Here is a 27,170-nt window from a genome sequence, read left to right as displayed (position 1 = left end):
CTGCTTGAGGCAAGGCTTCGGGGCTCTGGGCTCCTACTAAGGTTCCGGGTTCTGATTACTCCGGGTTCCAGCAGAAGAAATCCTGCTGATTACGCCAGGAGAATCGCTCCTCGGAACTGGTACCCTTACTGTTTTGTTATTCTTTAATCCTCTTTTCCTATTGTTTCAGTTAGTCAGGTTATAAGGGATGTACGCTCGGTTAATAAGTTCATAATAAAATATATTGGTTAAGAAAACTAAACCTACACATATCTGATGTGAAGCAGGATCAGGCTGGCCTCAATTGCCCTGATCACTATGTGTGTTATTAGAAACATGGAGCTAGCACCTTAATTTCCCTGGTCTTCTTTATTGTATGGATTTTGCTTTGCTTTTCAACCTGCTCCAAGCATGAGATGCACCTCTCTTCGTTTCCCCCCCCCCCCCATAGATCCCATACACTCCATAAGGCATATATGCAGTAAGTACCTTTGTGGTGAGTTACAGCACAATTAAACTTCTGTTCCCATGGTGATAGCTATGGGATACATTCAAAGATATCTATAAGAAAAGGCAGGTGTTGGTTTGCCCATTTCAAATATAAGGAGATCAGGCATAAACCAGGAATAGTGGTGCATACCTGTAACCAACGCCAGTGCTCAGGAGGAGGCAGGGAGAGTGTAAGTTTAAAGCCCAAATGTGTGCTATACTAGGACCAAGATTTTTCCTATGTTGTTTACTAGAACATATCAGAATCCAATGATTTGTAATGCAATAGAGGAAAGAGTGCAAAAATAAATATGAGAATAAGGCACACATTATCAGGATAGTATAAAATAGTGTCCTTTATTGCTATGGAATTAGAAAAGTCCTGTTTGACGCATGGAAATATCTTAAATCCAGGGTTAGCCATGGAATCATGGGTAAGGAGTTTGAGCGACAGAATCTATCCCCTTGGCCCCAGGCTAGCATGCTGCCTCCTGTTTCTTGGGACTGTACAAGGCAACTTATCCCAGAGTAAAGATCAAGCAATTTAGACCAACTCTTGATTTATATGCAACTGATTTGCAAATTTTGGAATAAGTTCTATTACTATGTGAGCACTAATATTGGAGTAATTCATTTAGAGTGCCTGGCCAGTGTTTTACACATGATGCAGGGAGATGGTTTCAGCAGGAAGGCTTGTGAGCAGGGAAGAGTGTTGCTTTCTTGGAAGTTCAATAACATCCCACCTGTCATGGAGTGCTTTTCCACTTGTTTGTTTATTTGAAAGCTAAAAAACCAAAATAACCACATATAGGAAGTATCTGTTAAAATTATCAGGGAAGCTCCTGGATAAAGAAAAAGAGGGTTGCCGTTCTCCATGCCCAATCAGAAATGAAGCCTTTTTCCCCCCAGTGGCATTAAAAAGCCAGACTGCCTCTACACACCTCAAGTAAAGTGGAGTCAGTGCAGGGTGCACAGCGGGGCCACCGAGATGAAAGGCACACATGAAAAACATCCTTCTTCTCAGGAACACCACCTAGGAGCCATGCTGCCAGCTGAAGGTCAAGAACTTCTGGGGCTTGGCTGTAGCCGCAAACCCTCAGTTTATGCACTATGAACGTACGAATTGCAAAAATTCCGTTTCCAATAATTTTTTTTGTGACATAGAAAAATAAACAATCTTCATCATACTTGGAAATGACTCGTTCTTTTTAAATATTTTTGCTTCAGAGCGTTTATCTTATTCTAACCTTAGAAGTGGCTGACATTGTTAGGAACTATCTACATTAGTTAAAAGATGATCAACGCTTAGAATCGAAGAGCAGCCCTGGCCCTTATAGTTGGAAAAACCAACCATCACCAAGAACACAGATCAACCAGACCATACCTCTAGGCCTCAAACACAACTGCTGTTTACTTTTGTAAATAAAGTTTCATAGATAGACCATCAAAACAGCTCACTGGGCATTGTCTGTTGTCTAGGGGTGATACTGTGGTATCAGGACTTAAGAGCTAAAGGAGAGGTAGCAAAGCCGAGAGAGCTTAAAATCTATATAGCCACGAGTGCAGTAGTGGCACAGATATTATAGGAACAACCAATTACTTGTTTGTTGGTTTAATTGGAGATGGGGTCCATGATATGGAGCCCATACCTGACACATTTAAGAAGATCAAGAACTTTAGACTAGATAGGTCCCAGGCCTTGGGGCAAAACCTAACTACTATTATTCTTCTAAATGAACATAGCAATGAAACAACTAATAATATTGCTATACCCATAGGCCAGTGTACTGTTAAACCCTCATCAGAGAAGCATTTTCTTGCAATAGATGGTAATTGATTAATACAGAGACCCACCACTCGACATTGTGCAGAGGGCAAGAGACTTTGGAAGACTTAGTCCTAAGTGGGATGCTTTTAGCACCACACCACTCTCCTCAGGGATCTGTTTGGGAGAGGAGGCAGAAAGATTTTAAGAGCCAGACAAAATCCCAATATGGAAAAGGGAAGTCAGCGAAAGGTCCCACCTCAGTTATTAGTAACTGGTAGCTGCTAAGGGACAGAAAGGCCATTTCCTTTAATGGAGTGACACTGGGTATAACAATTACACTCCAGCTCCCCCCCAACCCCCCACCTTCCCACCTCCCCACCCCACCCCCCACCTTCCCACTTCCCCACCCCCAACCCCTGCCTTCCCACCCCTCACCCCCTGCCTTCCCACCCCCACCCCCACCTTCCCACCCCCATGCTCGTGAGTACTTGGCTAACATAAGATGGAGCTCATCGTTTTATTCTGTTCTGTTTGTGTGTGTGGCTTTTGTTTTTGTTTTGGTTTTGGTTTGTTCTAAGAGAGAAGAGAAAGAGCATAAAGTTGGGTGTGGGAAAGAGGATGAATATGATGAAAATATATTATATGAAAAAAATTTAAATATAAAAATAAAAATTCCTGTGTATCCCTTTAACAAAAATGAAGCTTGCCAACTTGTATCTGGTAGAAGGAACATTTGTTGATATGTTCACTCTTTAACTAGAGCATCCTTCTAGAAGATCCAGGATACCAGTGTCTAGTAAATCGCTCCGAAGTGGTGATGCATTTTTTTTTTTTTTGGACTGTGCATCATACTGACTGTGACCATTTACCCCAGTAGGTTAACTTCCCTTAGTCTGAAACATTATCCTGCAAAACATCAATATGAGCCAGTAGAAATAGCACAGTATGAAAACCAATGGTCTTAAGACCAGTGAAATGAAGGCGGGGCTAAAGCCAGCCGGGATCTCCTTCACCACGTGCATCCATTTCACAGCTGCCGTGCTAAGAGACAGATGGCTTGGAATGGCATGGGTACGCTATGCCAAACAGGAATGAAAGCATGGGGGAAATTTTCTGGTGAAAAATGTTTTTCCTTACAAATCTGAAATATTTTCCCTTTTATGTTATATTCTCCTTTTCTCTTGTTCAAAATAACGCAGCCCACTCTCTGCCAGAAACATTTTTTTCTTTTGGTTTCCGCACAAGTGAAAATGAATTCCTTTACCTGGGTCACTCAGATCATTTTGAAATGAAAGTTGAAACCTGTGGTGAAATGAACTGAAATTGACAGTTGAAATTAAGTTTTTTTGCTTCCCCCCCCACCCCCCGAAGGCAGAAGCTTCATTAAGCACAGCAGGTTTGTTTGATCCTTTCTTTGTTTTTCTTTTTTCTTTTTCTTTCTTTCTTTCTTTCTTTCTTTCTTTCTTTCTTTTTTCTTTCTTTCTTCTTCTTCTTTTTTTTTTTTTTTTTGGTGCTACGGAGCCTACCCAGGATCTTGCCCATGCTTAGCAACCCTGTAACTCCAGAATTCTGCATCCATCCCTTTCTGAATTTCACTTGGAGACAGGGGCTCATGCTGAATTTCACTTGGAGACAGGGGCTCACGATGCTGCCCAGGTTGGTTTTCAACTCACTCTGCAGCCCAAGCAAGCCTTGAGCTGACAGATTTCCTGAGGCCCCAGAGCAGCGCAGAGAGATGCACCCCCAGGCCTGGCTAACACCGTAGTTTCAAGGCAGCATGGATGCTTTCAACCTGGACAATTATGCTTTTTCCTCATTATGATGAATGAGACCCTTGCTTAGCCAGTTAGTGTATCTGTGACCTAGGACTAATTCTGTCATATTTTGGGATTGGGGAAGGTTGTCAGTTGGTGGCTCAAGAGCAGTAACTGTTATGGAGACAGAGGACTGACCTGCACCGTAAAACATCTGAGTGGATGGTGTGGCCACTGTCATTTGCCTTGTCTCGAAAACCTCTGAGAATCTGACTGGAGGCTCAAGACGGGGAAGTGAAAGCAAAACCCTACGAAGCCACCTTAGTACAGAGGCTTGCAGGGTGCAGAACGGAGGCTGGCTGTGGATTTCAGTTTTGTTTTTGTTTTGTTTCCTGTGGGCTTCTATAATTCAGATTGTCTCAAGGGCTGCCGTTCTGCCCCTCCCCATATAGCGATGGTTGTGCCAGATGAGATAAGATAAAAAAAAAATCTTGCTATGTGTGCAGAAACAGCTTCCCATAAGTCAGACACTCCAGTGTCAAAGTGACACATTCATTTTCCAGCTTTAAAAATACCTCTGGTGTGGGCTTGGGGACATGGCTCAGTCTGTAATGTGCTTGGCAGGCAAGCCTGAGGACCTCAGTATGGCTCTCTAGCACCCACATTAAAATCTGGGGGTGGTGGCATGACAGGAGGTTCCCTGGAACTCACAGGCCAGCCAGGCTAGCCAATGACGAGCTTCAGCTTCTGTGAGATACCCCGTCTCAAAAATAAAATAAAATAAAAATTAAAAAAATATATAAATAAATAAATAAAAAATAAAAATAAAAAATAAAGTGGAGAGTGATTAAGGAAGAAGGTACATACCTACCTGATGTTGACCTCTGGTGTGCACACACACAGTATTTCAACAAAGATGGGTGGATCCCTGGGACTCACCGACCAGGCCATCTGGAGAGTTCCAGGATGGCAAGAGAACCTCCTTCAATAAACAAAGCTCCTGAGGAGTGACTGTCTAGGAAAAGGCCTAGCCTTCACACACATGTATTCACAACACACACACACACACATTTCTGACATGCTAATAAGTAAAGGAATGCCAAAGTAAGATCAAAACCAATATAATGTATGTTTGAGAAATTAGTGATTTTAATATATTCTTTCAAGTCAGTGCAAAGTATGCATTTTCACCTTTCAACTAATTTGCAGCATTGACACGGGCCATATGGTGGACAGTGGAACCCAAACTTCAGAGAGTTAGACAGATGGCCTCTTCTGCACTCTGAGTAACTGTCCTTGCATAGAATCTAATTAGGGACCAATATTGAAAATCTACCTGAGGTCCTGCCTAAACCAGAAAGCTGGCAAAAAGGCTCTTGACTTTCTTATCCCTGTTCACCGCCCCATTTTCACTAAGGTCAAATGGCTACTTTGCACTCATAGCTGTGAGGAAGCTGAGGTCTGAAAGAGAGAAGCAAAGTGTGGTTGGCTGGTACCTTTTATATTTCTTCCATAAATATTTTTCAAGTGTCAGAAGGTGATATGATTTAAGTCATATCCAGAGTTTGAATGACGGCCCTACACTTTCCTCATTCCAACAACAAAACTTCCTTCAGCCCCAATTTCCTCATCAATAATCCCATTTGTGAGGAACCTTGCTGGTTGTTATGAAGAACTAAGGAATTCCTGTGGGGCACAGGAGTTTGAAGTATGTTAACTACACATCCCCATTCTGCTGTGAGTAGATTCAACAAAGACACAGCAGAAAGAACCATGTTTTAAAAGCCACAAGAACTGGACTCGAGGACTGGAGACATAGCTCAGAGGTCCTCCAGATCTGGCACTGGGACCTGAGTTTGGGTCCTCACCACTCACATACAAGACCACATGTGACTCTAAATGTCTGCAATTGTGATATGAGGAGGCTGGCAAAAAGGAGAATCCTAGCAGCCCATTGGTCAGCATTGAGGGGGGGGGCATGCCAGGCTCAGCGATGGAGCCTGTCCCCAAATAGTAAGGTGGAGAGTGACTGAGGAAGACACCTGCTTTAACTGCTGGACTCTAGATGAGCATGCCAGGATGCATGGACACACACCTGTGTACACACATACACACACACATACACACACACACACATACACACACACACACACACACACACACACACATACACACACACCCCAAACACAGATACCAAAAACAAAACAAAAGATGAATAACAACAGAACAAACATGGTTAAAAGTTAAGACTTGGCACTCCAGGAAAGTCTGAATCTCAGTGAGATTCTCACATCTTTTATCTACACAGAGAGATAGACGGTCCAGGACCATCTTGGCTAGTCACTGAGATATCACAATTGCCAAGTCATATTATATATGTTAGTTATATGTCTCCTAACCTTGAAAGATACCTGGCAGGAGCAATCTAATAGGGGAAGGATTTTGCCTCATGCTCTCAGAGGGTTCAGCACAGGGTTTCAAGGCCCATGTGGTTGGGCAGGATATCGTAACAACACTGGGCCAACCTGTGTCACCACGGAACCAGAAGTCACAGATCTGTGACCAGAAAGTCTCAGAAACAAGGAGCTAAAATAAACCTCCCTTCCTTTAAGGTTAATTTCTAGGGCGTTCTGTCACAGTGATGGGAAACCAGCTGATACAAGGTCTCTCTTAGTATTTTGGTCTCCATTCTCCCCTCAGCAAGTTAATCTACCAAAACCAAGTGCCTTGTAACAGCTAAAAATTAGTGGGTAAAACACTGTCCAGTAAATCCACAGAGGAAGACAAATAACAACAGTATTTTGAGAACTCCAGAAAGAGTGCGCTTATGGCACTGTCTACAGGCTGCTGAAGTTGCAGCGAACAGATCCATGTGGCTCTGTGCTTATGGCTAGGAAAGACATATGAAGTTTTTTTTTCCTTACAATGTGGGCTTTTTTCTTGAAATGTGAAGGGGGTACAGAAAGTACACAAATAGTAAGCCCAGCTCGTTTTCACAGAAGGAACACATACATGGAGTCCTTACCCAGATCAGTAATCAGAGTGATAGGTCCTTCTGTGTGGTCCCTCCTACTCCTAATGGGCCTATCCCAACCAGGGTGAAAAGTACTTGTACTTCTAACTCACACCGTACTTTTTCATGCTTTTAGATTTATACATCACAGCAAAAGAATCATAATACGCTCTTCTACGGTTGGTTCTTTTTTTCTCAGCATTGCATGTGAGTTATTCTGTCTTGTGTGCAGTGACAGCTTGATCACGCTATCATTGCATGCTGTTTCAGTAAGCAGGCGGTGATGTCTGTATAATTCTATAAATGAATATTTGGGTTGTTTCTGGGGTCACATATTTCAACTAGTGCTGCAGTTAACATCATTATATACTCGCCATTTGCTAGATATGTACGTGCAGTTTAGTTGGGGATGCGCTCGGTTCCTCTTGTTCCCCTCCCTTCTCCGCTCCCATCCAGTTGCCTCCCTCCATCGACTTCTGATGTCTACTTTATGTCACGTTCTGAGTGAGGTTCTAGCATCCTCCTACGGGCCCTCCTTGTACGTAGCTTTTTGGAGACTGTAGATGGTAGCATGGTTAGCCTGAACTTTATGGCTAATGTCCACTTAGAAGTGAGCACATACCATGTGTGTCTTTCTGGGTCTGGATTACCTCACTCAGGATATTTTCTAGTTATAACCATTTGCCTGCGAATGCCATGATGTCATTGTTTTTAATAGCTGAATAATATTCCATTGTGTAAATGTACCATTTTTAAAAAAAAAAAAACCATGCTTTGGCTGAGGGACATTCTAAGTTGGTTCTAGTTTTCGGCTATTATGAATAAAAGTTGCTATGGATATAGTTGAGCGAGTTTCCTTGTGGTACGGTGGAGCATCCTTTGGGAATATCAGCTATGAGGGGTATAGCTGGGTCTTGAGGTGGAACTACTCCCAGTTTTCTGAGAAACCATCAGATTGATCTCCAAAGTAGCTGTACAAGTATGTGCTCCCACCAGCAATGGAGGAGTGTTCCCTTTGCTCCACAGCCTCACCAGAACGTGCTGTCACTTGAGTTTTTGATCTCAGCCACTCTGACAGGTATGAGATAAAAATCTCAGACACGTTTTGATTTGCATATCCCTGGTGACTAAGGACATCGAACATTTAAGTGATTCTCATCCTCTAAAGATTCTTCAGTTGAGAATGCTCTGTTTAACTCTGTACTCCATTTTTAAATTGGGTTATTTGGCTTGTTGGTGTCTAATTTGTTGAGTTTTTTACATATTTTGGATATTAGTCCTCTGTCAGATATAGGGTTGGTGAGGATGTTTTCCTATTGTGTAGGCTGCTGTTTTGTCATATTGATGCTGTCCTTTGCCTTAAAATGGTTTTCAGTTTCCTGGGGTCCCATTTATTAATTGCTGACCTTGGTGCCTGAGCTGTTGGTGTTCTGTTCAGAAAATTGTCTCCTGTGCCAATGTGTTCAAGGCAGTTTCCCATTCTCTTTTCTATTAGATTTAGTGCATCTTATTTTATGGAGAGGTCTTTGATTCATGTGGACTTGAGTTTTGTGCGAGGTGAAAAATATAGATCTATTTGCATTCTTCTACATGTAGACATCCAGTTAGACCAGCAACATTTGTTGAATATGCTATCATTTTTCCATTGTATGGTTTTGGCTTCTTTGTCAAAAATCAAGTGTCTGTAGGTGTGTGCCTATATTTCTGCATCTCGATTCTCTTACATTGATCAACCTGTTCATTTTTATGCCAACACAATGTAGTTTTTATTACTATTGCTCTGAAGTCAGAAATGGTGATGCCTCCAGGAGTTCTTTTATTATACAGGATTATTTTATCTATTCTATTTTTTTCCATATGAAAGTGAGAATTGATCTTTCAAGGTCTGTAAATAATTGTTTTGGAATTTTGATGAGATTGCACTGAATCTGTAGATTGCTTTTGGTAAGTAAGATGGCTATATTTTACTGTGTTAATCCTATGGATCCATGAGCATGGGAGATCTTTCTCTCTTATATTTTGTTCAATTTCTTTCTTCAAAGAGCTGATGTTCTTGTCACACAGGTCTTTGACTTGCTTATTTAGAGTTACATCAAGATACTTCATATTATTTGCAGCTATTGTAAAGTGTGTTGTTTTCCTAATTTTTTTCTCAGCCCATTTATTGTTTGTGTACGGAAGGGCTGCTGATTTTTTTCTCAATTCACTTTGATGAAAGTATTTATTCTCTATGAGTTTTCTGGTAGAGTTTTTGGGGTCACTTATGTATACTATCATATCATCTGCAAATAGCAAGACTTTGACTTTTTCCTTTCTAATTTGTATCCCCTTGATCTCTTTTAGTTGTATTACTACCCTAACTGTAACTTCAGGTACTATATTGGATAGATATGGATAGAGTGGGCAGCCTTGTCTTGTCTACTGTCCTCAGGTGGACCTGTCAGGCCAGGGACTGACTAGGCCTAGGTCTAACCTGAATGTTCCCGGGACCTAGCAGTCCTTCTCAGGAAGTGAGGCAGAGCTGTGGGCCAGAGGATGGAGCACAAGGGACAGCGTGTGGCTCACCTCTGCTGGCTGTGCTCCAGGTGGACCTCTAACTTGTGTCATAATGACGTAGTCTACAAACTGGAAGCAAAAGATTGTGAGCCATCAACTAAAGCAGGCAAGGGAGCTGATCACAATACCCAGAGGCCACATTTTCCTCTACCTGGAAGTCTACCCAAGATTAGATTAAAAACTCTAGGCATTTCTACCTCAGATGTGTATGTGTGGCAAGGAGGCGGGGGGGGGGGGGGAGACAACAGATAGAAGTGTGAAGAATTCCTACAATACCCTCATACAAATGTGCCGCCTGTGAATGTCACAAAACATTACTGTGACTTACATTTAGTTAAGAGCCAGCCAGAAGATGAGATTATCCTTTGGGCCTCAATTCTTTACAGGAGACATTTTAACAGGTATCTCTCCAGCTAGAGACAGACCTCTAAGAGGTCTGAAGACTGAAGTGGAAATTACTTGAAGATAAAGGGGAGCATGCCAGAAGGGGTTCAGGTGACTTTAAGGAGCTGAGGAAGAGCCAAGCCAATAGCCAACAAGGCAGTGGTACTCTCATGCCAGCAACCATGGGGCACTGAATTCTGCCAAGAACTTGCAGGGCTTTGGAAGTTCCATCTTAGAGCCTGTAGAACGGAAATCAGTTTATATGGGAACTTGATTTTCTTCTTGGGAAGAAGACACCATGTTGGATTTCTTCTTCTTCTTCTTCTTCTTCTTCTTCTTCTTCTTCTTCTTCTTCTTCTTCTTCTTCTTCTTCTCCTTCTCCTTCTTCTTCATTGTTGTCATCATCGTCGTCTTTCTCCTCCTCCTCATTCTCTTCCTCCTCATTCTCTTGTTATTTGATTTTTTTTTTTTTGAGAAATGGTTTCTTTGTGTAGCCATAGTTGCCTTCAACTCACTCTGTAGACAACCGTATCCTTGAACTCAGAGACCTACCTGCCTCTATATCCCCAATTGAAGGTGTGTACACCATGTCCAGCCCTTTAGGGCTTTGAACTGATAAAAAAAAGATGTCAGGAGCCGCTAAGTATATGGCTATTTGTTACACAATAATAAACAGAAATAAAAACCATGGTGAAACATGAATAGAGAAAAATCTGTCTTATGGCAACAAATTTGATGAGAAGTGTGTCACTAAGCTGTAGTCTAAAGGTAAATGAAGTATGTGAGGATCAGCTGATATTTCTCAGACTCCTGGCAGTGCGAGATTAAGAGCATTAGAAAGCGATGATGAGCAGAGTGGGTGGAACCACATGTCCCCGCAAGGGCACGGAGGACAAATGCAGGATGTGTCTGTGGCCCTGATGGGCGGATGCAGGATGTGTCTATGGCCCTAATGGGTGGATGCCAGAGATAGGTTCTGACCATACTGTAGGTTTTGTTGTTGTTTTCTTGAAAACAGTCTCACTATGTAGTATTAGCGGGCTTGGCCGAAACTCATGTTGACCAAGTTGGTCTTGAACCCACACAGATCTCCCTGCCTTGACTCCCAAGCACTGGCAGTAAAAGAGATCCCACACCTGGCCTCTTTGGGCTTTTTTATTTGAGCCAAGGTTTCTGCATGTAATCCCGCTGGCCTGGACCTCACTGTGTAGGCAAGCTAACTTGAAATCCACAGAGATCCTCTGTTCTCTGTCCCTCATCCTGGGATGATAGGTGTGAGCCACCATTCCTAGTCATCACATTGTCGTTCTAAAAAATGTCCTAGAATAATTGTCAGGAGTCTCCACATTGTGTTCACCCCAGAAAGTCTATCATAATTATCCATATGCCTAAACATTTAAAAAGTGAATCGACACTTACTATTCTCACCCCATGAGCTTAGAGATCTGTGTAATAGAGCAAATAAAAATCCTGGCGTTTTAAACTATTTTTCTTAATATATGGTGATTTAGTGTGTGTGTGTGCATGCGTGTGTGCGTGTGTGTGTGTGTGTGTGTGTGTGTGTGTGTGTGTGTGTGTGTTGCTATTCTCAAGCCATGACACATGAGTGAAGGACAAAGGATAATCTGTGGAGTTTGCAACATTAGCTGAACTATCTCAACAGCTCATAAATTAATGTTATTTATTGAAGACCCTGAGTTCTCACCTGCCCATGTCTGTGGTATGTAAAAAGAACAAGACAAACAATGAGGTCCCTCAGGGTCCACATTTGGTGTTGTGTCTTGGGAAGTGACACTTTTTGGAAGAGACTGAGCTGGACTGTGCCTGTGCCTCAGTTTGTCTTTTTTTTTTTTTCTTTCTTTTCTTTTTAAACTGATGTCAAATTCTGGTGACATTCTTAGCTGTTGAAAAGTAGCATTAGCTGCCGTGAAAAGGGTTCCATTTTAAATGAAATCTGGTGGTCTTAAAACAAACTGTAGAAGTCCTCATAGTCAGGAGCATGGCTAGACACTGCCTCAAGGATTACGCCTGAGCTTTCTCATTGTAAGGGCACTGGGATATTCTGGTGGGTTTTTGTTTGTTGTTAGCTTTTAAATGTTTTTAGAACACAAGCCAGCCTTTCATATTGTTCCCATGGATGTCTGACAGAATGCAGAAAAGAAGTGTATTTAAGGAGAGTGGGGCTCGAGGAATTTGCACAAGGGGACACTCCTGGGAAGTGGACCTCATCAGCGTGTGTGTGTGTGTGTGTGTGTGTGTGTGTGTGTGTGTGTGTGTGTATTCCTTTTCTGGTATTATTTTGTTTTGGCATTCCTTGTTTTGTTTTGGTGTTCTTTTTTTTTTTTTTTTTTTTTTTGAGGAGGGGGAGGTCATGAAGTCAGGTGAGTAAGGAGCTTCTCAGAGGAGTTGGAGGAGGAAAAAAGAATATGATCAAAATACATTGTATAAAAATTTTTTAATGAAAAAACTATCAAAACAAAGGGAACGTTCCTGTGTGACAGCCCCTGCGCAGGGAGCTTCCACTCTACTGAACAGCCTTACAGTGTCAGCAGCCCCATCTCCTTCCCCCCACACCCCCCGCGGAAAAAAAAAAAAAACAAACAAACCAGCCTGTACTCCACCCTAGGTCCTGATACTGTGACTTCTTTTAGAATGCTGACATTCTCTTGAAACAAAAGAGTTTGTAATATTGTCTTTATAATGAGAGAAGATAAAAAGAATGATATCGTCACTCAAAGTCAGAGAATGTTCTTTTATAAGTTTCCTTGTGTTGCCTTTTGCTTTAGGGGAGTGATTCATCATTGCTTGATTCTCCAAGGAGTGGTGATGGCAGGGAACTGGGCACCGTGGCCTGCTAGAGAGCATTGTGGGTCATAGTGGTGAGGGCGGGGAAGGGCACCATGGCCTGGTAGAGAGCATCGTGGCTCACACTGACCCTTCCCCTTGGCGCGTCCTGAAAGCCCATTTTCATCTGGAGTTTCGAAGAGGCTTCCAGCTTATTTGTTCAGCCAGAGTTCTGAAGGAATCCCAGCTGCACTTAGGCCCCTTGTGTCTATTTTAAGGAAGTTTCTGGTGTGTGTGTCCCAGCTTCTGCTCCTCTGGGCCTCTTGCATTGGATCCTCATTAGTTTCAAACTGGTGAATTCTGCTTTTCATTTGATATCTCCCTTCCTTCCTCCCTCCCTCCTTCCCTCTCTCTGTCTCTGTCTCTCTCTCTCTCTATCCTAGTCAGGATTGGGGTTCTGTCACAACATTCTACGTTATCTTAAATAACAGATAATACATTCTTATTTAGAATTGTATTAAGTTAAAAGGGGGAACAACAGTGGCATGCTCTTGGAGAGAGCAGTAGGCTGGCCAGTCAGTTGAGCAGACAGGTGTGGAGGCCCAGAAAGAAGCCAGCAGTTCAACAAGCGCTTCCACCACCATGTCTCCATTTGTAACAAGCATCTTCACAGCTCTGGGCCTCCCTTTCTCTGGTGCTGGCCTTCCTTTTCATCTGAACAGTGCTTTACATCTTCCCACCAGGTCTCGATTTGTAACAAGCATCTTCACAGCTCCGGGCCTCCCTTTCTCTGGTGCTAACCTTCCTTTTCATCTGAACAGTGCTTTACACCTTCGAAACAGAAGACGGCCTCTGCCTGTCTGAGGTACCAGGCGAGTCCCTTCCAGTCCTGCAAGATGCTGTATGGATGCTCGGAAAAATCAAGCCAACCATCCCCACAGGGTCACATAGTCCCCCAAAACAACTGCAGTGCTCTCCCCAGAGGAAGGATCCTGAAGGCAACCATGGCTTTGCTTCCCTATAATTTCTTCTGCGGTTCCCACTGTTCACGCCCCAGCCGCCTGGGTCGGACACGGGGGTTTGTGTAAACAGCTATGTATTTAGAGTGAAATTCAATGCCACCGGTTAACAGCACCATAGGATTAAGGCTGGGCGTCCCTGGGAAACCATCCACCGAGTCCAGTGCTACTATTTTTCTCTCTAGTTTGTGCTGCAGCTGACCACGCCGTGTGTTGGAGGAAGGAGTATTCAAAGCAGAGCGAAGGGGTGAACGAGGAGCCAGGCCAGTTGGAGAGTCCTTAAAGAGAAGTCTGGGCTGTGTCTCCTACCAGCTGTCCTCCAGCGCATGAGATTCCTTCGTGTTTTAGGACGGCAGGGACCTTCGAAAAGCTGAGTGATCACCCCTTTGGGAGAGTAAAAAAAAAAAAAAATGCATAAATAATTGAAACGAAATTCCCCTTCTTAAAGTAGGGTCAGAAGGAAATGGATGCTGCCTAGGTGGGAGTCCACACCCTGAGATAACCTCAGTTAATGGAGGATGCGATGGCTCAGAAGATAAACAGGAGGGAGTGTAGGGGAGCTGTAAGGAAAACAAATGGAAACCGATGAAGGGAGGCTGGGAGGGGAAGGAAGCACACAGGATCACAGGAGGAAGTGGGTGACTTGGGGACTGGCCAGGGAAAATGGTAGGGGAGGAGGGGAGCTTGGAAAAACACAACCAAACCCAAATAAAGTGACGGCTGGGGTGGGGGAGGGGCGGCACTCACTAGCAAATAGTCCCATGCATGAAGGGGGTTTGTACCATAAATAACATCGTCATTCGATGCCGGGAAACACTCCTTCGGGGATTTTTTTTTCTCAAGGCAAGGAGCAGAAATGGTCACTCAAAACAGAAAAGGGCCCTAAACAGGAGGAGAGAGGTGCTCAAAGGCAATTCTTTCTCTCTACCCTTTGAGTTCACATCTGTAGCCTTTCATAGCCCTTCCTGTTTTCACATTTTTCTTGCCACATTGTTTCCTTTGTTTTTCTCCCTCGTAGAACTTTCTCATTTGCTTACTTCTGACATTTCCTTGTACATGGGAGTCTGTGTTTATGTGTTCATGAGTGTGGATGTGTGCGTCTGTGTGCGTCTGTGTGTGTGTGTGTGTGTGTGTGTGTGTGTGTGTGTGTGTGTGTTTCAGAGGCTACCTTCAGCTGTCATTTCTCAGATGCCTTCTATCGTGTTTGCTAGACAGAGTCACCTCCTTGCCTTGGAGCTCTGGGATGGGGCTAGGCTGTCTGGCAAGCCTGCCAGATGTACCTGTTTTCCCGTCTCCAGTGATGGCATCACAAGTGTGCTCCAGCAGTGGCTGCGTTTGTGTGCGGGCTCTGATGGCTGGACTCAGGCTCTCATTCTGAAGCGTTCTCTCTCTAGCTCCTAGTTCTTCTTCTTCTTTTTCAACTGAAAATAGATTTTTTTCATATAATATATTCTGAGTACTGTTTCCCCTCCCTCAATCCCTCCCAGATCCTCCCCACTTTCCCACCCACCCAAATTCACACCCTTTCCCCTCTCCCAGCAGAATGCAAACTAATAATAAAAGAAGATAAAGTGAAAGCAAACAAACCATAGTAGGACAAAACAAAGAGGAAAAGAATGCATTCAAAGAAAAAACACAGACAATGAGACACACACATGCACGCACGCGCGCGCGCACACACACACACACACACACTTACACACACGCAGAAAAACCATAAAAAAACAAGCTCAGAAACCATGATATAGAAGCAGCAGTTCTGTAAGGTTTAAAAAAAAAAAAAAGCTTAGACAAAGCATTGAGAGACAAAATTCCTCCAAAAATATCATTGAGTTTATTTTCTTTTGGCCATCCTCTGCTGGGTACTGGGCCTGTCCTTATGTGTGGTTTGCATAGCTGGTGAGACTCCACTGGAAAAAACTAACTTTTCTTTTTCGAAAAGTCATCAGTTGGAGATATCTTCTGGCTTAGAGATGGCATCTAGCCCGTTGTTCTGATATGTCCTTTTTTTGTTTGTTTGTTTTTGTTTGTTTGTTTTTGTTATTGTTGTTGTTTTTTGTTTTTCAAGACAGGGTTTCTCTGTGTAGCCTTGGCTGTCTTGGACTCACTCTGCAGACCAGGCTGGCCTCGTACTCACAGCGATCCGCCTGCCTCTGCCTCCCGAGTGCTGGGATTGTTTCAACTGCCTTGAAGGTAAGACATCGGAAGTAAGATAATACAAAGAAAAAGTCATATGCTGCATCCTCATATTGATAGGTATATTCCATATTAGGGAAGCATATCACCATGTGCTGTGTTTTTTGTGTTGTCTTGTTGGTTTGGAGGCCGAAAAGCTTTGATCTTTACACACAACTCACAGTATTTTTTTTTTTAATGTTTTGTTTTGATTTATTTTGAGACACAGTCTTTCTATGCTACCCAGGCTGGCTTCCAACTTTTGGGTTCAAACAGTCCTGCCGCTCAGCTTCCTAGGTCACTGCTCTTTGCAAGTGTCCACGCTGGTTAGTGCCTGGCTTCAGCAGTGTTTGCTCCTTGCTGTTGTTTGTTTGTTTTTTACAACAAGTTTTCATGTAGCCTAGGCTGGCTTCAAACTTACTATGCAGCCCAGGCTGGCTTCAAACTTACTATGTAGCCCAGGCGGGCTTGAACTGGTGGTCCTCTTGCCTTCACCTCCTAAGTGCTGGACACTCTTATGAGTGTACCAACGTTCCTGGCTGACTACAGTACTTTTACAGGCACTGACTCTTCCTAGATTTTAAAATACCTATTTCCAAATCTATCCACTGCCTGCTATTATTTTGAAGTAAATATTTCCTAGCACAGTGAAACTGTCAAGGAAGCTGTAAATACACTCAGTAGTTTTAAAGTCACTTATGCTCCACAAACCAGGATTTCTCCAGCATCCTTGCAAGTCAGCAAGCAATACCCTAGGGATTTTATAGTCTAAGAAGCCTGAAATTCAGAGAATTTAACATGTGGAGCCAGTGCCTTGCACCAAATCGAGGTGGGGGGCGGAAGGGGAAGAAAGCTGAAATTTAAGGAAAATATCTCGATCTTTAGAATTCCTGAGCTGGGAAGATTTATAAAATAACATGGGAAAAGAGTCAAGGCAGCATTGAGGAAGTGTTTAATGAGGTTTAGGAATTTACTGTTTAAAATCTAATCTTTCACAGCTAATGCTACCTGAGAGTAATAATAAAGAATAATGTAGATTTTTTTTTTAAAATAAGCAATTTGCTTCTTGACCTCTTCTAATTAAAACGTATCTAAAAAACGAATTCTCATTGTTTTTAGTGTAAGGATGATAAAACGGAAATGAGCTTAACAACAATTAACAAACCTGTAGTTTAAAGGTGAATGAGATCCATTAGAAAATGACTTTGTGCTGGAATTAGTTGTAGGAATCTCAGGTTCCCAGGTCTTACAATATATAAGGTAAATTTGAGGCAGGGTGGGGATTTCAGGGCTGGAAAGAAGCCTGTTTAGTCCAGATACTGATGAAGAGCTCAGTCACAGTGTTAACTGCGAAGGGGAAAGCCCAGAATGGGATGTGAGAGTACGGACCAGGGATCTGGAGTCTGGGCTGGCGTTGGCTCTAGTGGGTGAGGCCCACAGATGTGAGAGTCATCCACAAGTACAGTCTATTAAAACCCAGCTCTCAGCTGTCACTAGGGAGATCTACACCGCAGACATAAAGCTCTGTGCTCTTGCGGTCTACACCTCCCAATGCCGGGTTGTCTTTGTCTTATGAAAAGAAAATTAGATTTAAGATCAAATGACTTACAATGATGAGATCCTGGCTAAGTGGCTTCCGGTAAGTCACTTGATCTTTTGGGCGGCTTGTCTTCTATTAGAGGAATGACAACACTAATATCTTAGACGACTGGCACATCATTCGCTGAGACACCGGATCTTGCAGATGTGACTTGTAGATACCAAAGTCCATATAGTCGATACTGCTAATCTGGAATTCTCAGGGCCAGTCCATAATATGCCCCCTGATGCTTCCGGGTACAACTGCCTTTTGCCTCGAGACTCTAACTCAAAACTGAAAAGCACATCCTGCCACAAGGAACGCTCCATGCCCGTGTGACCAGTGTAGTTTTGTAGTCTCTGCTCTCAGTTTACCCCTCTGCTCTCAACTGGGTCATCTTAGTGACTCTTGATCAGGAGGCGCTTCACACTAGCAGGTGACGTCACTTCCTTCTAGACCTTGACTTGGTGACGTCATTTCCTGCTAGCCCTCGGCTCGGTGTCTGACTTGTGTTCTTTAGAATTTGCTTTATTCCTCCTCGTCTCTGTGTACTGAGTGAACATACATTTTTATTTTGATCTATTATTTATTAGAATTCTATGCATGTACACATATTCTATACGAAGTACAATGTAAAATACTGGGTCCATGATTGGAACCACCACTCACTCTAGACCATCTACAATCTGAATTTCTGGAGGAAATAATATTTAGATCCCTAATACAAGAGCCTGGCACACTGTGCGTTGTCCCTGGCAGTGTGTACTGCAGCATGTATCGGTCCACGCTGAGAGGGGAGGTAGAGGACATATCGGCCGACCATAAGAAAACTTCTCTTTGTAGCTAGCATCCCTCAGGTGACTAATTTCATTAGTGCGGTTTGTGTTAGCTAAGGATATTTGACCTTCAAGATGTCTGTTGCAGCTTCCTTCTTTTAATGTGTCTCACTAAAGTTTTAGGTTCTCCAGATAAACAAATACAGGCCCATTTTATATTCGGTTTTCAGTCATGATATGATAAAGTCCAACCCGATACTCTAATTAAGAAAAGCTAGATTATTGATTTTTTTACAGATGTATTATTAGGAAATAAAGGAATAATCTTTTGTTCCTGAGGGACCTCACACAGATGCTCTAACACTGAGCTCTACACTCAGGCTTCAAATAATTATAAAGGCTGTTTAATTGGTTTTTAATGACAAGTACGGCTGGTTTACCTCAGAAGGAATCATCATATGTTTGAGAGTGATGGTCGTGCCTGCATGAAGACATAAGGAGGAGCAAGGAGGAATAAAGAGTATATATTAAGCTTCATGAATGTTTGCCAGAAGGTTCACCACTTAAGACATTTATCTTTCACATGGTTTCTGAGGGTCAAAGATCTGGGAACGGCTTAACGAGTTTGTTCTGGCTAAGGGCCTCCTTTGAAATGACAACCTAGCTCCTGGTTGGGCTACTGAGCCAGCGCTCAAGTGTCCTTAAGTTATGGGCACTGACCAGTAAGGCTAGGTCATCCCAAGGGAAGAATGACAGAGGACACAACAAGAGAGACAAAGTCTCGCGCCTACTGTGTGGTGCCCATCAAACACCACCACTCATCCAGTATGAAAGGCGCTCATGTGAGGGTAACAGTCCTGGAAGTAAAGAGCCACTGGGCTGTAGCCGTCACAGCTGTGCAGCACAGCTTATTCCTCAGGTCGGCCTGAATCCTGAGGACACGGAGCTGAGTCAGAACCCCAGTGGGCTTAAAGGCGGTTTCTATTCCGAGGGCGAAGAGCAAAAGGGTTCCTTTTCTTTTTACCTCAGGAGGACGGAAAGGAGTCAGAGCATGCACTTATAATAGACAATGATGTACAGTGAATTTGCTCTGTCTCCCCCCAACACACCTGCAAATGACAGGGAGACACGAGCATCGTGGTCTCTTTATGTGAGCAGGCTGCGGACCTCACGTTGTTTGAAGCTGAGGTTCACACACTTTCCATCCGCCACTCCATCATCAGCACCGTGACTGCTAAGCTTGCTCAGCTGGAAACTGTGAAAACCAGGCAGGACTCCCCAGTGACTCAGAGGGGAGGAGGGGAGGGGAGAACTCTGCAGAATCAGCAAGGCGACCTTGCACAAACTTCCCCCTTTCTGTACACAGTGCTGAAAGGCGGACTTTGACCCTTGTAAGAGAACAGCTGGCTATACTCCCCACCCTGTCCTATTGAAAGACCCACCCCGTGGGGACAAGGCCCTGGAATGCAATGTCTTGAAAGTGGCCTGTAGCAGAAGTGGGGGGAAAGGGCCCATTTTACACCCATTTCTAACAAAACCAGCATGTGCTTTTAGCTGCCTTAAGTGTGAAAGTAACTTCTCTTATGGTGGTGAGGGTGGCAGTCCACAGAAGCGATGACAGTCACACTAACAAAAAGGTTAAAGGAGGGGGTCATGCCAACATGTGAAACCAGAGAAGCTTTTGCTACTTATGGAGTGTATTGTATTGTATTGTATTGTAGTGTATTGTAGTGTATTGTATTGTAGTGTAGTGTAGTGTAGTGTAATATAGTGTAGTGTAGTGTAGCTTAGTATGGGAGAACGTGGACAGCTGGCTCTGAATTCTGCACCATTGATGGTCTAATGTACACCAACTGGTAAATCGTCACATGTTGTTTGGCTTCACTAAGAAGCTGGCTCTGGAAATAGGACCCTTCCCCCACACCCACCCCCCCCCCCCACCATCCTCCACCCTGGAACCAAGCATGTGTGTCTCCAATTTTCCTTCTTCCAGGGTCCTGGTCTGGGCATGGGATGGCCTCCCAACTCTAAGACAAGGAGGGAAAAGGAGAGCAAAACAGCCCAAGAGTAAATAAGACCAGCTCTGAGCACAGCCACGGGTTATTGCCATTTGTCCCAAGATATGAAAGTGTCTGCAGTAGGCAAGAGGAAGGCCTGCCATGGAGGTCCAGCCAGAGACAGAAAGCTTAGTCGGGAATTTCAGTCGACTGCCCCAAACTTCCTGAACGGGTTTCTGTGGGATGTGCCTGAGCCTCCGTCGATGATAAGGTGTCCATTTCTTGGTATCTGTTCTCTTTACTTGGAAGCCTCACCCAGGAGTTCTGCCAGGGACCCTCAGTTAGAAGCTCCAGATGTTTTGGGGTTCCTGTGCTCTCCCTTGGTGGTTTCTGCCAGTTGGTATGGCTCACCTGATGCTATACTGGCTTTCTACTGCTTGTTTTTTAACTCCTGCTTGATGTATCTTTAATGACCCCACCCCCTAAAAACAGAAAGCAGGGCTATTACAGATTATTCTTCCTGCAGGAAAGTGAAAGCTGTGACTTAGAGCAGTGCATGCAAGCCCAGGTCCTCACTTGTACTTGGTGGTGTTGATCTCACTGTACATTGGACATTGTATTCATCATAGAAGGCGATATATAACCTGTGCCATGTTAGTCAGGATGCTGGAGTACAGCCAGTAATAAATGATTTATGAATTGGCTGACATAGTCAGAGGCTGAGCAGTCTCCTAGCGGTCATCTTACAGGCTAGATGGCTGGGGAAACAATATAGCTTTGTACAAGCTGGAAGCCTCGGAAAAAGCAGGGACCAACAATGCAGCTCCAGTGTGAGGCTGAAAGGCTGGGCCACACCCATGGCATGCCTGGGATGAATCCGCATTCAAAGGCTGAAGTGTCTGAGTCTCAGGTTCACAGACAAAGGCAAGAACCACGCCCCTCAGCCAGAGCTGGTGGTGTGCACCCTGAGCTCCTCTCCTTCTCTGTTTGGTCCTGTTCACAATTCCAGCCCATCAGACAGTGTTATCTGCTATCAGAGGGAGCTTAGACATGAACTTTCCTTACCCATACGCCAGCGGTAGCAACTTCACAGATATATACCAAACTGTGTTAGTAACTGTTCTTGAAGGCAACTTTTATAGATACTTTTATTATGGTGAATGCTTTACAGTAGAAGATTTTTTTTTTAACAGATTGTGACCATGCTCATCTTAGACTAAGAACATAGTAATGGTGAGATGGAATCATCCAGTCTGAAGCCCTTTCATTACACCATAAACACTGGGCAAGAGGAGGAACTATAGTAGTCAGCTGGCATAAATATTCCTCAGAGTTGCAGAAATACAGAGAGAAGCAAGAGTAATTAAAATATCATTAGCTTTGGTATAGAGTGATGGTGGGAAAAAACAGGATGGACAATGGTGTGTTGGGAGGTGCTGTGGGCATGGGGCAAGCTAAAACTCAGGCAGATGACCCAATAAAGGCTCTTTGTGAAGAATATGTATGATGCCATTGGTCACCAGGGCTCATTTTAAGTTGTGTGCCCATGTCACAAAAAGAGAGAGCAAAACAAAGCATTCCAAACCCAAGCCTGATGCTTTTCTGGTGCCACAATTGGACTCTGGACAAAATACCAGATACCTCTTCTGACATTTTTTGGTTATTTAAATTTCAGCAGCATCCCAGCTTGGACAGGTGTGGGGAGCAAGGGAAACCAGCGTGAATGTGTAAAGAATGGATGAACTTGTGGGCTCATGTGTGTTGGTTGACATGGGCTGGACCATGTCAAGGACCCCAATGCCTCCGACCCATGAGAGTGGCAACCCTTCCTCTGGGGAGAGGCTCAGAGGGAGGGCAAAGCTTTCCTCTGGTCTGAGTGCAAATGTTGGCAGTGTATGCAAAGCTAGCAAGCATAGTTCCTCTTCCCCAATGACTACAACCTGGCCCCGCTTGCCTACAGGGACCTCTTATGAGACTGACTCCTCCCCACGGTGCTGCACATAATAAACATACTAAATTCTGGGCTGTGTAGTGAGCACGGGCCACCAGATTATGGCTTTTCTGTGCATGTGTCTGTCCTTTCTTCCTTTCCTTGTCTCCCTAGTCAGGTTTCCAGGATCAAGCCAGACTGGTCCCAGTCCACAGTTCTTATGCCTGGTGGGAAAGAGTGAATCAGTTAAAAATAGGTTCGTGCTTTTTGTTAACCACATCTCTTCAGTTTTATAGGAAGGCAAAGTCGTCAACTAGAACCTGAGACTGCTCAGTGTAGAGCCTGTCTGGGGCCAGGAGACAGACTCGACCTCCAGAAGGTCAGCTTGTGAGCAAAGAGCAGCTAAGCAGAACTGTTCTGTGGAGGTCGCCCATAGAGATAAGCCAGGGTGTGTGTGTGTGTGTGTGTGTGTGTGTGTGTGTGTGTGTGTGTGTGTGTGTGTGTGTGTAGGGTTACCCTGGGATGAAAAACAGGGCAATCTATCAAAAGAAACCCTAAATATCTTGGTTTTGAGAAGACTTTTTTGGTTTTGTTTTGTCTTTTGAAACAGGGGTTCTCTGTGTAGCCTTGGCTGTCATGGAACTCACTCTGTACACCAGGCTGGCCTTGAATTCACAGAGATCCACCTGCTTCTGTCTCCCGAGTGCTGGAATTAAAGGTGTGTGCCCCCATCCCCCTGGCAGAGAAGACTTTCTTTTTTTTTTTTTAATAAAAGATATTGATGTATAGATTAGAAGAAAGACAGACAGACACATATGCAGATCGACAGAAATAAATAATAGGTAGATGATAGAGATGAATATGGTATAAAGAAAACTACATGATTGCTGGGAAGAAGGGCATCGTAATTAGGATTACTGTTGCTGTGATAAAACACCGTGACCAAAGAAAGTTGGGGAGCAAAGTGTTTGTTCAGCTCCTATTTTATTACTACTGTTCATTATGGAAGGAAGTCAGCACAGGAACTCAAGCAGGGCAGGGTCCTGGAAGTAGGAGGCCACGCAAGAGTGCTACTTACTGGCTGGCTCCCCATGGCACTGCTCAGCCTGCTTTCATACTGAACCCAGGACCACCAGCCCAGGAATGGCTGCACCCACAAAAGGCTGGACCCTCCCCCCCCCCCCATCAATCACTAATTTAAAAACTGCCCAACACGTTTGCCCAGAGCCTGGTCTTATGGAGGCATTTCCTCAATTGAGGCTCCTTCCATTCTGACGAAAAGCTTGTGTCAAGTTGACACAAAACTAGCCAGTACAAAGGGTTATAATTAGTTTAAAAGCTACTTAGCAGACTTGCCTGTTTTGGCTTAAACTAAAGATTAAAAAAAAATTGCATAGTTTGTGCTATAAGATGGGCTTTTATGTGCTGATCAGGCTCCCATTCTACTTTAAGAATGTAGATTGAGAGAGGAAGTGAAGAACACGCGTCACCAGAGCGCATTTCTAAATACCACTGATGCGGGTATCCAAAGGCTCTGTAGTTCCCACTGCAGTCGACACTCAAGAGTCTGGTTGTGGAAATGAAGTAAGATAATTGCCTACAAAGTCTGCATGGCTTAGACTCATTCTCTGTACTGCTCATTTTAGGGGCATTTCAGAGGAGAGTGCAGCAAGGAGAAGCCTGCTGATAAGCTAGTTTGAAGAATGCATTCCATTTTTCTCCAAGAATCCTGTGTAACACGCTTTGGGATTGAAACCCATGTTTTAAATAGATATGTATATATTGTTAAATATATATATATGTGTATGCGTAAAAATATATGCATATGGAAGACAAAGAAATTAACCTCTTCTCTCATTGCAAACAAGATACCAGAGAACTCAGACCACAATATCTGCCTATGACAGCTTCCTTTAGCTGAATATGTGAGTCACGCCCTCATTTCTTCATCTCACCCCATCTGAGCAATATGGGATTAATGGTGGCCAGATGTTTTGAACAGATTTCCTCATGTCACTGTACTTTATACTCACAGATAAGGCCTTGGTAGGTCTTTAAGAAAATATTTTGCATCCAAAGTTCATTACCTCATAAGTACAAACCACTTCCAAAATATATAGTAAAATAAATGGATATGACGTTTAGGAACAATGGGCAATCCTAGGAGAATTTTAGAGATATCTTAGAGGTGGGGGAAAGAGAAAAGTAATGCATATTAATTTATAAACCACCTGTAGCATACCTATAAGAAATTTCAAACATCCCCTCTCAATAGAAGAACATATATACTTAACACCTCCATTGATGGTTTGTGAATGTGGATGTGGGGGTGGGTAGAGACTCATGCAAATAGTATTCTCCCTGAGGTCTGGGGAGAAAAGGTGGAGAAATAATCCAAGCAGAAGGGAACTCTTTGAGACATTTATGATTAGTAACTTGTAGTGCCAGAGGTACCCAAGTTTCTTCAGGGCTTTTGTCTTCCTGGGGTACACAGCTTTCTTCCTTTGTCACCCAGAAAGTAGACCTCCACCTAGTGAGAGAAGCTTCCACTTTCAAGTAAGGCAAGTTTAGTTTTTCATGCTCAAAGAGACATGTTCATCTTTAAGGGAGTCTTTTTTTTTTTTTACTTCTCGGTGCTCAGGTTTTGCAACTAAATACTGGCTGATGAGCTATAAGCAGAAATCCGGCAGCCTCTGACATAGCTGTGCACATCTATGAGTCCTCCCTATCTGCAGCCCCTACCGCCAACACTTTGAGCTGCAGCATATGGGCTACACGTGAGACAGTACAGTGGAAAGCCCTTAAAGAAACAAGCTAGACCCCTGAGGAGCTTTGTGAAATTGCTGCAGCATTGCTGGCCTCTTACAACACGTGGTTTCACTCAACTAAGGGAGAAACCCCTGTCTGCCTTGGTCAAAACAAAACCACTTTTATTTTGAATTTGCTTTCACTTGTAGTTAAACAAGATAAAGGGCAAGAGTCAGTGTTTTGATTTTTTTTTTTTTAATGTACAACAGAAAAAAGAAAGGTATAGATTTCTGGTAGGCAGGTAAATGTTGCAAAGTCCAAACATAGGCTATGAAAGGGACCCTACGGCAGTTTCTGAAGCTATGTCGCTGGGTGACTAGGGTCATGCAGAGCTCCTTTGAGACCATGCTACTTCTGACAGCGATTAAGAATTTATAACAGAGTATGATGTCATCATTGCTTTAGTCTTTATAAAAGCAGTCTGTCATAGAGGCTCCACTGTCTTGGGGATAATTATTTCTGGGAGGAGAAAGGAAGAATTGAGAATTATACAAAGATTTCCAGAAGGCTTCCTTCAAAGAAGCCAGAAGAGAGAGAGAGAGAGAGAGAGAGAGAGAGAGAGAGAGAGAGAGAGAGAGAGAGAGAGAGCGCCAAAGATTGTCTGGTGATTACAGGATCAATGTGTAAAGATTACAAAGACAAGGATGCGAGTTTAGGTAAGAACAGAGCCAGTTTAGAAAAGAACAAACCCAACAGGACTGTCACAGTGACAGAGACTCCAACCCAGTACAAGGTTTGCCTTTTCTCATGCTGAGGACTTCACTTGTGAGACTGGAGTCTAGAAAGTTCTGACATAGTCCTCTGAGACATTTACCTGTCACAGAACTTCCAACCGCAGTTGACATCTTTTCCTTCACTGAGAGTCTGCCTCACCTTTGCTTCATTTAGCACAGGAGGTGACAAACCATGGCTTGGAGGCTCAGTCATACCTTGAGGGATTAAGATAAACTTTACATTTTAAACGGTACGAAAATAACCGAGAAGAATAACAACTTGTGACAAGAAAATTACATGGGACTAACATCTCTGTGTCTATAAATAAAATGAAATGTGAGCACAAACATTGCTGCTGGTGGGAACTTTATATGTGGCTGTCTTCACACTACATAGGTGAAGCTGAGTACAACACAAGCTGTGTGGCCCCGAAGTCTCAGGTGGTGTAATTACCTGCCCTTATAGAGAAAATTTGCCGGCCTCACATCTAGCCTAATGTGACTTACGGGTCTTCAAAATACAGAAATATAACCCTGAAATCAGAATTCAAAGAGTATTTAGGAAGTTTATTGCCTCCAACTCATACCTGTCCAAAGCCAGTAGTCTTATTTCTTTGCAAATGACTACCACATTTGCCTGATATGTAAATATTACAATAGAAAATTATTTAACTATTTATAAAGGCTTATTTTAAAAAGTTGTACTTTTTTTGTCCCAGTTTTACTCGCTGATGAGCATGGTCAACTGTTGACCTATGCTTGGAAATACTCAATTACTTGACATTTTCTTGGCACTTTTTTAAATGACAAGATCCCTTTAAGCAATTTGTGGACAAATTATAGAATATCACAGAGTTAGTAGACAGTACAGAAGAGAGTCCTGAACCACAGAGACGTTATTGAGCTTCTTTAATATACACAGCTTGCAAGAAGGCAGCTGGGATCAGAACTCAGTCTCTCTCTAGAACCTGAGATGTTTTGCTCTTCCATTTACAACAGCTTCTGAGAGTTACATTCTGTGTGTCAGTATTTTAAATATATGAAGATGGCTATCAAATTCCTCTATGTAAGAACACTGTGTGTGTGTGTGAGAGAGAGAGAGAGAGAGAGAGGGAGAGAGAGAAAGAGAGAGAGAGAGAGAGAGAGAGAGAGAGAGAGAGAGAGAGAGAGAGAATATTCTCACTGTATTTTCCTCTACCTAATTGCCGTAATTTCTAGGCGCCCTTAAAGTGGTAAAGAGTTTGAAGACCATTCATTATAGATAGAAACAGGAGAGTCTGTGATATATAACCCACAGAAGAGGACTTTCATCAGGCGAGCAGAAGAGAAGCCCAGGAATATGTCCAAGGCGTTCATGAAATCAGGAGGAAGCAAGAACATTCTCCCCACTGTCTATGCAGAGCTGAGACTATTTCCTAGTAGCTTCCAGGAAAACCATATTTGTGT

The 27,170-nt window shown here is 43.3% G+C and overlaps 1 long non-coding RNA gene across 2 annotated transcripts; it reads right to left on the bottom strand.

Annotated features, from left to right (window-relative positions):
- Positions 1 to 13,139: 13,139 nt before the first annotated feature.
- On the bottom strand, positions 13,140 to 18,762 carry LOC311584474. Of its 2 annotated transcripts, none has more exons than XR_014774900.1 (3): positions 18,717 to 18,762; positions 15,027 to 15,167; positions 13,140 to 14,130 (listed from the first exon to the last, which is right to left on the bottom strand). It is a non-coding gene; the product is annotated as an uncharacterized lncRNA (long non-coding RNA). The 2 variants fall into 2 exon arrangements; XR_014774901.1 differs by lacking the exon at positions 18,717 to 18,762 and adding an exon at positions 17,531 to 18,067.
- Positions 18,763 to 27,170: the final 8,408 nt, after the last annotated feature.

This window comes from Acomys minous (assembly GCF_964271855.1).
Source record: "Acomys minous genome assembly, chromosome: 15".
NCBI classification, from domain to species: domain Eukaryota; kingdom Metazoa; phylum Chordata; class Mammalia; order Rodentia; family Muridae; genus Acomys; species Acomys minous.
This window is presented reverse-complemented; position numbering and strand designations above follow the sequence as displayed.